A 13,187-nucleotide genomic window follows, 5' to 3' on the forward strand; every position below is an offset into this window, starting at 1 on the left:
CAAGAAACTGTTGAAACCAGAGGGTATATGGTGAAGGAATTGTTTCATTTTGAAGACCAGTATTATCAGATTCCTGAGAATTTTTTAATTAAAATAGATTGTGAGAATAACTAATTTAGGAGCAGCATCTTTGGTTTTAAATGCTATTAGGAGCATATTTGGCTTGATGCAGGACCCACAGCTCACTATGGAACAATCACATATGGCTGTATGTGATTCAAACTCACAGGAGGTTATTTCTGAAGGAATTGCCAGCCTAGTGGACTGAATAAAAGCCACTGTAGAGTGTTGATCCCGAGAGTAAGGATGCCAAACCACCCTCCTGCCTCAATAAATACCAAGTGGAGCACCCCAAATGAAGCACTTGATATACTTCTCATGCAGGCCATTTAGAACTGGTTCATGATGACAGAAATATTCACCCAGGAAATCTGCCCATTACCAAGGTCATGGTAAATATTGTGCACAAGGAGGGCCTTTTAATGTGGATTTCCCCTATAACTTTGCTGCTGTGCAATGGAAAAACAGTTCAGGAAGTCTTACCAGATTTTCTTTCTCAGCTTCTTTTCATGATTCTTACAGGCACAAAAATAAGGTTAATTAACAAGGGAATAGTGAAAGGCAGAAGTGAGAGTCAGACTCATTCAAGGAAGGTGGAAATTTTAAAGGGTTATTTTAAAATAAGATGAATAAAACAAACATTAATCAGAGCACGGCAACAAAAGGAAAAAGAAAGGTAGAAATCTTAAAAGGATTATTAATAAATTAGATGAATAAAATGGAAATTGATGGGCTTAAAACAAAGGTTTTAATACAACACTATCAAAGCTTGGGTGAACCAAAGGGAGCCCCTGGTTGTCCTGCAACATTAAAGGGATTAAACAAATTAGCTCTATTTTCCCCAGTTTGGAGAAATTTTAAAAGTCAGAAGGCAAAGATTATAATGAAAAATCTGATCTGTAATTGCCTAGGGCAATAATGAGGCAGATTAATAAAAATAAAGATAGACAAAATAGCTAGAACAAATTGGTGTAATTCCCAGCTGGAGACCCAATGCCTTCTGCACTAGACTGGATAAAATGCTCAAAGGGGAGGAGAAGAGAAGTTCCTGAAACTAGAACAAAAATGTAAAGGTAGGGGAGGGAGGCAGAGCAGGATGGTCTAATAGAAAGCTCCACCTATTGTACCTCACACAAGGACACCAGTTTAACAACTATCTACACAAGAAAAGCACCTTCATAAGAAGCAAAAATCCAGTGAGCATTCACAGTCTTGAACTGCTGATGCCACCCCTCCCCTACTCCCCTGTAGCAGCAACATGTTGCAGAAAGCATTACTGTGTTCTGGGGTGAAGGGAGCGCTCAGCAATTGTGTGACATTGAACTCAGTGCTGTCCTGTTATAGAAGAAAAGAAAAACTGACCTAACTCAGATGATGCCCACCCATGGAGCAAGCATTCAAACCAGCCCTAGTCAGAGGAGATTTTATGATTCTAGTGGTTGGAACTTGAGGTTCTGCAGCCCAAGCCACTGCAGGTTAAAGTGCTCTGAGGTTCTAGGTAGGCTTTGGTGGCAGTCTAGGCCACAGGAACAGCACCATTTACATGACTATTGGTGCTGAACTGAGCCCAGATTCAGTTTACTGGGAGGGGCATGTGACCTACCAAGACAGCAGGGGTGGCTAGGAGAGTGCTGTCATCACCCTTCCCCCAACCCTAAGCTGCTGATTGTGACCTACTGTTATTTTGGGTCTTTGTAGTTTCACATAAATTTAGAATTTTTTTTTCTACTACTGTTAAGAAAGTCATTGGTATTTTAATAGGTATCAAATGAAATTTATAGATTGTTTTGGGTACCATGAACATTTTAACAATATTGACTCTACCAAATCATGAATATGAAATATTTTTTTCATTTATTGGTGTCCTCTTGAATTTCTTTTATCACTGCTTTACAATTTTCATTGTAGAGATATTTTACTTTTTTGGTTAACTTAATATTCTTAGAGTTTTTTTGTCGCTAAGGTAAATGAGATTACTTTTTAATTTTTTTTCAGATTGTTTGCTGTTAGTACATAGGAATGGTACTGATTTTTTTACGTTGATTTTGAATCCTGCAACTTTACTGAATTTCTTTATCAGTTGTAATAGTTTTCTTGTGGAGTCTTCAGGTTTTTCCAAATAAGAGATCATATCATGTGCAAACAAGGATAATCTAACTTCTTCCATTCCAACTTGGATGCCCTCCATTTCTTTCTCTTGTTTGATTGCTGTAGCTAGAACTTCCAGTACTAGCTATATGCATGGTGTAAAGGGACATCCTTGTTATGTTTCAAATTTTAGGGGAAATGCTTTCAGTTTTTTTCCCACTCGGTGTGATACTAGCTCTGGGTCTGTCATATACAGCTTTATTATGATGAGCTATGAACAGAAAACTACCAGAAAACAAATAACAAAATGACAAGAGTAAGTCCTTACTTATCAATAATAAAATTAAATGAAAATGGACTAAACTCTTCAATTAAAAGACTTAGAGTGGTTGAATGGATAAAAAAACAAGATCCAATAATGTGTTACCTACAAGAAAGACACTTCACCTATAAAGACACAGATAGACTGAAAATAAAGGGATGGAAAAATATATTTTATGCAAATGGAAAGAAAAATAAAAGCAGAAGTAGCTATACTTATTTCAGACAAAATCAATTTTGAGAGAAAAGCCATAAGAAGAGAAAAAGATGCTCACTATATAATGATAAAGATGTCAATTTATCAAGACAATATAACAATTTTAAGTACATCTGCACCCAACACTGAAGCACCCAGATGCATAAAACAAGTATTGTTAGAGGTAAAGAGAGACATAGATTCCAATACAATAATAGCTAGGGACTTCTACCTTCCACTTTCAGCATTGGACATGTCTTTCACACAGAAAACTAATTTTAAAAAATTGCACTTAATCTACACTATAGAACAAAGGGATATAACATGTATTTACAAAATATTTGATCAAACAGCTGCAGAATACACGTTCTTTAGCTCAGTACATGGATTATTCTCAAAGATAGACCATAAGTTAGGTCACAAAGCAAGTGTTAAATTATTCAAAAAGTTGAAATAATATCAACCATCTCCTCAGACCACAATAAAATAAAACTAGAAATTAATAGTAAGAGAAATTTTGGAAACTATGCAAATACATGGAAATTAAAAATATGTTTCTGAATGACCAGTGGGTCAATAAAGAAATTAGGAAGGAAATGTAAACATTTTTGAAACAAATAATAATGGAAACACAAAATACCCAAATCTATGGGATACAGCAAAAGCAGTACTCAGAGGGAAGATTACAGCTATAAGTGCCTACATCAAAAAAGGGGATAAACTTCAAATAAACACTTTAATATTGCATGTTAAATAACTAGAAAAGCAAGAGGAAAACTAACCCAAAGTTAGTAGAAGAAAAGTGATAATAAAGATGAGAGTGGAAACAAATGAATACAAAATAAAGAAAAAAACTACAAAAGACAGATGAAACAAAAAGTAGTTTATTTGAAAAAAATAAATAAATTTGACAAACCTTTGGCCTGACTAACTATAAAATAGAAGACAAGATAAAAATAAAATCAGAGTTGAAAAAGGAGACATTACAACTGATATTACAGAAATTAAAAAATAATAATTACTGGTTACTGTGAGCATCTATTTACCAATAAATTTAAACATCTACAAGAAATGGGTAAATTCCTGGATACATACAACCTACCAAGATTGAACTAGAAATAAATTCAAAAGCTGAAAAGACCAATAACAAATGACAATATCAAAGCTGTAGTAAAAATTATTCCAGTAAAGAAAAGCCGGGGACCTGATGGCTTCACTGTTGAATTCTACCATACATTTAGAGAAGAACTAATACCAATCCTAATTAAACTATTCTAAAAAAATAGAGGAGGAATAAATACTGCTTCTCTGTTTTAAAACTCATTCTATGAAGTCGGTATTACCCTGATATCAAAACATTAACAAAAAACATCAAGAAAAAAAACTACAGGCCAATATCTTTGAGGAATATTAATAAAAAATTATCAACAAAATACTGGCAAATCAAATCCAACAATGCAGTACAAAGACAATTAATCATGACCAATCAGGATTTATCACTAGTATGCAAGGAGTGTTCAACACACATAAATAAATAAATGTGATAAATCAAATTAACAGAATGAAGAACAAAAACCACATGATTATTCCAATTGATGCTGAAAAATAACATGATACAATTCAACATCCCTTCATAAAAACCCTCAAAAATGGTACACAAAGAGCATAAGAACATAGCTCATAAAAACCCTAAAAAAATGTGATAGAACATAGCTCATCATAATAAACACATATATGACACACCCAGAGCTAGTATCATACTGGCTGGGAAAAAACTGAAAGCATTTCCCCTAAACTTTGAAACATAAGAAGGATGCCCGCTTGCACCATGCATATAGCTTCTACTGGAAGTCCTAGCTACAGCAATCAGATAAGAGAAAGAAATGGAGGGCATCCACACTGGAATGGAAGAAGTTAAACTATCCTTGTTTGCAGATGATATGATCTCTTATTTGGAAAAACCTGAAGACTCCACAAGAAAATTACTACAATTGATAAGGAAATTCAGTAAAGTTGCAGGATTCAAAATTAACATAAAAAATCAGTACCATTCTTATGTGCCAACAGTGAACAATCTGAAAAAAATTAAAAGTAATCTCATTTACCTTAGCCACAAATAAAATGTAATACCTAAGAATATTAAGTTAACCAAAAAAGTAAAATAGCTCTACAATTAAAATTGTAAAGCAGTGATAAAAGAAATTCAAGAGGACACCAAAAAATGAAAAAGTACTTCATATTCATGATTTGGAAGAGTTGATATTGTTAAAATGTTCATGGTACCCAAAGCAATCTATAAATTTAATTCAATACCTATTTAAATACCAATGACTTTCCTAACAAAAGTAGAAAAAAATTCTAAAATTTACATAAAACTATATATATATTTAGTGTTGTAATGTTGAGGGTAGAATGGGGCTTATGGCAAAAGCCTGTGAGCTCTTCCCAATGACCACTGGAATTTTGGACTAGAGAATTCAAAAGGTTTATACAAAACCACGCCACCTGGGAAGTTCAAGGAGAAGATGCAAACAGGAGGCCTCTTTTCCACTAGTGCTGAATCTGGAACTGTGCAAGGAGCTCTTGGATTCTATCAACACTTGGACAGTGCCATATAAGCGGCTATCAACTGCCTGACAAAGAGAGTCTTGGTTTGTAGACCATGGTTCCAAGGTGAAAAGAAACTTCATCTTATTTGGAGGGATGTCACTGATTGAAGAAAGTACAAACAAATAAACTCAGTGTGCTAGACTGTATGATCTCTTTCTAGCAATGATGGAAGTATTGAACAGTGGTAAAAGTGCCTATGTTTGGGTTTTTACTGACTCATGGGCAGAGGTCAATGGCCAGGCTACATGGTCAGGCTGGAGAACAATGGAAACCTACTGTATTAAAGGGGACTTCCTAATGGGCCATGGCTCTATGAAAATTTGAGAGATGCATTAGAGTAGAACAGGCTGATGCCCATCAGAAGAACTTCAGGTTCTGAAGGTGATTGGAGTCAACAAGCAGATATCCATGTGTGTTCACATCATGTTTTATTCAGTGAGTAGATGTGGAAGAGCTGCAGCAATGTCAAGATGGCCTGAATCTAGATATATTCCTTTTGTGCCTTCTCAGGCACATAATGCCAATAAGAACTATTTCATGGCCAGGCGTGGTGGCTCATGCCTGTAATCCCACCACTTTGGGAGCCTGAGGTGGGTGGATCACCTGAGGTCAGGGGTTCGAGACCAGCCTGGCCAAGATGGTGAAACTCAGTATCTACTCAAAAAAAAAAAAAAAAAAAAAAGGAAAAAAATTAGCTGGGGGTGGTGGCCCATGCCTGTAATCCCAGCTATTCATGAGGCTGAGGCAGGAGAATTACTTGAGCCTGGGAGGCGGAGATTGCAGTGAGCTGAGATTGCATCATTGCACTCCAGCCTGGGCAACTGTTTTATCTGAGAGCAAAGAAGAGAAAGACCGCAAATGGATGTGGCACAGATTCTCTGGAGCAAAGGCCCTAAACATAGCTATCAAGTGAGACTGATGCTGGTAATCCTGGGAGGTACAAACGGGTCTTGACAGGAATAGACACCAACCCTGGATAAGTCTTTGTTTATTTGGTGGAAAATGCAACTGCTCAAAGTGCTACAGAAGGACCAGAACAGAAGATATTGCACAAGTTTGAAGGGTCAAGTCACATTTCCTCAGACCAAGGAACACATTTCATAGTCCATAATGTCCAACAATGGAAGAGAGATATTCTCTCCAGAATAAGTTCGATAAAGATGTGGAATGGTGAAAAAGAAAATAAATGATTTCAAGCAAGAAATGTGCATCTCCTCTAAATTATCAGGCCCAGAGGTGAATGAAAATGAAATAGCAGTCACATCCCACTTTCCTACCTTAAGTAATCATCTATTGAATCTGTTTGCTATGTGAACTCTAAACTAGTTGCTGCCATCAGTAGCTAAAAATTAACCCAATAATGCTGCATGCTGGACACTGTAACTTGCACCCTATAGTTCAACAATGTACAGTCAATTACTAACCAGTGTTATTTATGTAAATCAATGGGAATTTCTGACAGATATCTTTGTATCATCGTACTCCTAGTCCCCCTTTTTGCCTTTAAAATCTGCTGATCAATAAAGGCTGATCAGAGCTTATCTCCAAGGGTACTTGGGTATTAGTCTTCTGGGCAGCTGTCCTTATCTTGACACAAGTAAACACTTTAAAATATTTTGTGCCTCATTTTCTTCCTTTTGGTCAATCTTTCTGGGACTGTGAACAGGTTTCAGAGTGAATCCCCTTCCAGCCATTTGATACTCCTCCCAGACTCAATGCCTGGCCAACCAGAACCCCTTTAGTTCTTTCAGCTCTGATGACATTGAGTGTAAAGTGTGAGTTCTCTTGAATTTGGACCTTCCCCCTCTTTGGTTATGTCTATACTTTGCTTGAACTGTTCTTTTCAACCCTCCCTTTCTAGAATGGAGATTTCCATCTCTGTCTACAAGAAAGAGATTCAAGTTTCAGGAAAAAAAAAAAAAGAAAACTGCCTTCTATGCCTCTGCTTCAGGACAGAATGTTTGGGTTATGGTCAGGCAAATAACTCTACAGATAATTTCTGCCTTCTCCACCTGTCTCACAGCAGGAAGTCCAGGTAATGGCAGTCTAGCACTGATGGTTTCACTTCTTTTGACATTAAATTAAATAGCATGCTTTTAAAATTGCAGCTGCTTTCTATTGATTGTAATTTGGACTTGTCTTTTTATTTGTGACCAATACCTGTTAGCTTCAAATTAGAATTTATGAATTGCATCTTTAACCATGGCCATTTTAACTCTTGTCCTATTCCTTGTGGAGTTTCTTCTGAGCTTCACAGCAACCAAGCAACCCATTTCACATGTCAAATAATTCAGTCCATTTAAAACATCCAGCCAATATTTTCAACATTTTCATTGTGCATACCACCCTCAGTCTTCTGGATTGAAAGAATACACAAATGGGATAAAAAAAAATTAATTGTTTCTTGATTTGATTCTCTGCCTGGTCACTGTTGGTGTATAAAAGAGCTACTGATTTGTGTACATTAATCTTGTATCCAGAAACTTTGATGAATTCTTTTATCAGTTCTAGGAGCTTTCTGGAGGAGTCCTTAGGGTTTTCAAGTTAAACGATCATATCGTCAGTAAACAGGAACAGTTTGACTTCCTCTATATCGACTTTGATGCCCTTTATCTCTTTCTCTTGTCTGATTGCTCTGGCTAAGACTTCCAGTACTATGTTGAAGAGGAGGGGTGAGAGTGAACATCCTTGTCTTGTTCTCATTCTCAGGGGGAATTCTTTCAACTTTTCCCCATTCAGTATTATGTTGCCTGTGGGTTTGTCATAGATGGCTTGTATTACATTAAGGTATGTCCCTTCTGGAGGCATCACATTTCCTGATTTCAAACTATACTATAAGGCCACAGTCACCAAAACAGTATGGTATTGGTATAAAAATAGGCACATAGGCCAATGGAACAGAATAGAGAACCCAGAAATAAACCCAAATATTTACAGCCAACTGATCTTCGACAAAGAAAACAAAAACACAAAGTGAGGAAAAGACACCCTTTTCAACAAATGGTGACGGAATAATTGGCTAGCAACATGTAGGAGAATGAAACTGGATCCTCATCTATCACCTTATACAATAACTAACTCAAGATGGATTAACGACTTAAACCTAAGACCTGAAACTGTAAAAATTCTAGAAGATAACATTGGAAAAACCCTTCTAGACATTGGCTTAAGCAAGGATTTCATGACCAAGAACTCAAAAGCAAATGCAATAAAAACAAAGATAAATAGCTGGGACATAATTAAACTAAAGAGCCTTTGCATGGCAAAAGGAACAGTCAGCAGAGTAAACAGATAACCTACAGAGTAGGAGAAAATCTTCACAATATATACAACTGACAAAGGACTAATATCCAGAATCTACAACCAACTTAAACAAATCAATAAGAAAAAAAATCAATCCCGTTAAAAAGTGGGCTAAGGACATGAATAGACAATTCTCAAAAGAAGATATACAAATGGACAGCAAACATATGAATAAATACTGAACAACACTAATGATCAGGGAAATGCAAATCAAAACCATGATGCAATACCACCTTACTCCTGTTAGAATGGCCATAATCAAAGAATCAAAACACAGTGGATGTTGGTGTGGATGCAGCAATCAGTGAACACTTCTACGCTGCTGGGGGGAATGTAAACTAGTATAGCTGCTATGGGAAAGAGCGTGGAGATTCCATAAAGAACTAAAAATAGAACTACCATTTGATCCAGCATCCCACTACTGGGTATTTACCCAGAGAAAAAGAAGTCATTATTCACTAAAGATACTTGCACACATGTTTATAGCAGCACAATTCACAATAGTAAAATCGTGGAATCAACCCAAATGGCTATCGATCAATGAGTGGATAAAGAAAGTGTTGTGTGTATATATATATATGTGTGTATATATAGATATGTATATACATATATGTATGTACATATGTATATATAGATACGTATATACATATATGTATGTATATATGTATATATAGATATGTATATATGTATATATAGATATGTATATACATATATATGCATATATAGATATGTATATACATATATATGTATATATAGATATGTATATACATATATATGTATATATGTATATACATATATATGCATATATAGATATGTATATACATATATATGTATATATAGATATGTATATACATATATATGTATATATAGATATGTATATACATATATATGTATATATGTATATACACATATATGTGTGTATATGTATGTGCATATATATGTATATGTATATATGTATGTGTGTGTATACATATATGTGTATATATATATATGATAGAATACTACTCAGCCATAAAAAGGAACGAACTAACAGCATTTCTAATGACCTGGATGAGATTAGAGACTATTATTCTAAGTGAAGTAACCCAGGAATGGAAAACTAAACATCATATGTTCTCACTGATATGTGAGAGCTAAACTGTGAGGATGCAAAGGCATAAGAATGATACAATAGACTTTGGGGACTTAGGGGGAAGAGTGGGAAGGAGGCAAGGGATAAAAGACAGTTTGGGGACTTGGGGGGAAGAGTGGGAGGGGGGCAAGGGATAAAAGACAACACATATGGTGCAGTGTATACTGCTCAGGTGATGGGTGTACCAGGATCTCACAAATCTCCACTAAATAACTTACTCATGTAACCAAATACCACCTGTATCCCAATAATTTATGGAAAAATAAAATAAAATAATCAATTGGAAAAGCTTACGGAAATGTTTAACCTTCTCTAGCCTAAGGCTGTTCCATTAGTATTGCTTAACTTATGTTCTACCTCACTTGGAAAACATCAACTTTCTTCTTTTAAAATAATAACAGAAAGGTCCATCTGCCAATATGAGGGAGCCTACAAATCAGTTCTCCTTAAAGGCAACATTCGTCATTATATTCCCAAGGCCTTATAAAACTTCACTAAAAAATCTAAACTAAAGATTCTTTTAACAATGAGCTCCTGGGAGACAAAGACGTCAAAGATTATGGCCTCCAACCTGAATATTTTGTTTGTTGGAAATGTCATTGAATATAAGGTTTCCTCCAAACTCATTGGAAAGAATCATATCAGATATTATTGACCAATCCCTGTTCTGCCAAACCAAAGGGCAATATTTCTTAGAATATTTGATCATCCTCTATTTGTATAAAGCTCTGAAGAAAACTAACACTGTCATAGTTTCCTCAAACTTTTCTCTAGGTGTAACCAGTGATCTAGTTTAAACAGAAATTCTATTTTGAGGACATTTACAATTATATGGCCAGACATCAAGAAGATAGCTTAATGTATTTCATTGAGAGAATGCTTTTTCCATAGCAAGATGTCATAATCCATGAAAACATGATTGGAAATCTTTCTTAGGAAATATTGCCAATAAAACCACTTCTATCCCATTTTAACAAAAAGCTATTGATTTTTGGCTAAGGTTATACTAAAAAACCCCATTGCTTTAGATTATATATCAGCTGAGCAAAAGGCTGTATATACGGTGGCAAACACCTTTTGTTGCATATATAAATAGTTCTCATGAAGCAGAAACTCATCTAGAAAAAAATGAGAATAGCAGCCCCTTGGTTACAACAAGCCTTTAAAGAAGAATCTGGATTTAATTTTCTTCATGATATTTTAAGTTGGCTCCATATTGAAAATGAAGAAAGGTCTTTTTGTTGTTGTTCTGGCATACAAATTTTCTTTTTATAATACTTATGTGCATTGTATTTCTACTATTCAAATGATTAATGCTATGCATCTCTCATCATCTTACTTCTTTCAAATAACTTAAAATCATATTTCAAAGACTAGAGATAATTCAGTAAGCAACAGCAGCTATGTAAATCAATAATTTGACTGAGGTCTCACTTTTCACACTCTATGATGCATTCCCAATTTGGCTTTTGGGTGCAACTAAAGTTCCTCACTGAAATGTCTCCTCTTTCTTCCCAATGTGGGATAGGACTATCCAGGATTGAGCCTTCCCAGCAACAAGGGACAGCTTGTCACTCAGGGAGTGGGCTGTACCTTCATCTCATCTGGGGCTAAGGGTAAATGCAGCTATATTGTCTGGTAAAAAAAAAAAAAGGCTCACTAGTTCTGCACCCATGTAACTGTACCCTATGTAAATGAAAGTGGACTGATAGGAAGTTACTTGCTAGACTAGTATTGCTGTCTGCAATCTATCTAAATCAGGATAGTGGCAGATCTTAATGTCCCTTCCAATTGTGAAAAAGTTTGGGTATTAATGGGTAGTAGGAATAGTAGCTGAGAGTAAAGGAATGAATAAATTGATTATGTAATGAGGCTCAGAGCAACAGAATAATATTACCTCTTAGCTCAATAATACCAGACGCCTGAAAGGGTGAAGTAATGTGTTCGCCAAGACCACTCCTGTCTTCAAAACTTGACAAAATCAAATGGAAACCTGTAAACTTGAGTGGCCTCCCCTGGGAGACATTTTCATAAAATATGAAGATGGACTGGACTAATTATCAATGAATAAATAAAATTCTAGTATCATGTTGGTATCTTTTGACTTACATGATTCCTTTGCTGTAAGAGATTTATGTTTGAGGACTGGGGGTAGACTGTAATATTGTGAAACATATATTTAGTATTTATTCAAGTTTCCTGATATACAGTTCCTAAAACTCTTAGGATCTCAGGAGTGATGAGTTTCCTTTGTATGCTAATGAGATGACCTATGACTAGTGGTCTTTAGATGGTCTCAGAATTGGGGCTTGCAGCCAGAAAGGCTGGGGTATAATTAGAGGTCTGGGACTTTTAGCCCCTCTCCAAGCTGGAGAGGTGATAGGGCCTGAGCATTGAGTTAATCAACAATGATGTAAGCAAACATGCCTATGTAATGAAGGCTCCATAAAAATCTACAAGGACAGGGTTCAGATGAGCTTCTGGATTACTAAACACTTGTAGGTTTCTAGAGAGTGGCACACCCCTTTTTCCATACATTGAAGAGGCCCTGTGCATGTCTTCCATCTGGTTATTCCTCTGTATCCTTTGTAATATCCTTTATCATAAATGAGCAAATAAAAGTAAAGTACTTCCTTGAGTTCTGTGAGCCACTCCAGCAAATTGAACCCAAGGTGGGGATTCATGGAAACCCCAATTTGCAGACAGTTGGTCTGAAGTATAGGACAGGCTTCTCCTTCTGAATTCTATTGAGTTTTCTTTTGTTATTAGTCAGTCTTGCTAAAATTTTAAAATTTTGTTAATTTTTTTCAAAGGACCAACTTTGTGGTTGTTAATTTTCCTCTATTGCTTTTTTCCTGATTCTATATTTAATTAATTCCAGTTCTATTCTTTGCTCTTCGTTTCCTTTTACCTGTGTTGGTGAAAATTCACTTTTATTTTTAGTTTCTTAAAGTGAAAGATTAGATTATTGATGCAAGCCAATTTCTTCTTCAATAGAGACATTATCAGTAAAAAATTCTAATTATTTATTTAGCTGCAACCCATAAGTGTTGGTGTGTTCTTTTTTCATTCATCTAAAAGTATTATTAAATTTCCCTTGTGATTTCTCTTTCGAGTTAATTGGAACTTTGTTGTTTAATTTCCACGTACTTACCAAATATTTTTATATTATGAATTTTCGTTTCATTGTAATTGGAGAACATACATTATAATACATCAACTCTTTTTAATTTATTTAAACTCGTTTTATAACCAAGAATGTGGTCTATTTGAAGACTGTTCCATGCGCACTTACTTGAGAAGAATGTCTATTCTGCTTTTGTTAGATGGATTGTTCTATAGATGACTGTTAGTTTTATTACGTCTATAGCATTGTTCAAGCCCTCTGTTTTCTCACTGATCTTCTGTGTAGATTTTCTATCCATTTTTTAAAGTGGGGTATTGAAGTATTATATGTTATTGTTAAACTGTCCATTT

The sequence above is a fragment of the Pan troglodytes genome, chromosome X (assembly GCF_028858775.2).
Source record: "Pan troglodytes isolate AG18354 chromosome X, NHGRI_mPanTro3-v2.0_pri, whole genome shotgun sequence".
NCBI classification, from domain to species: domain Eukaryota; kingdom Metazoa; phylum Chordata; class Mammalia; order Primates; family Hominidae; genus Pan; species Pan troglodytes.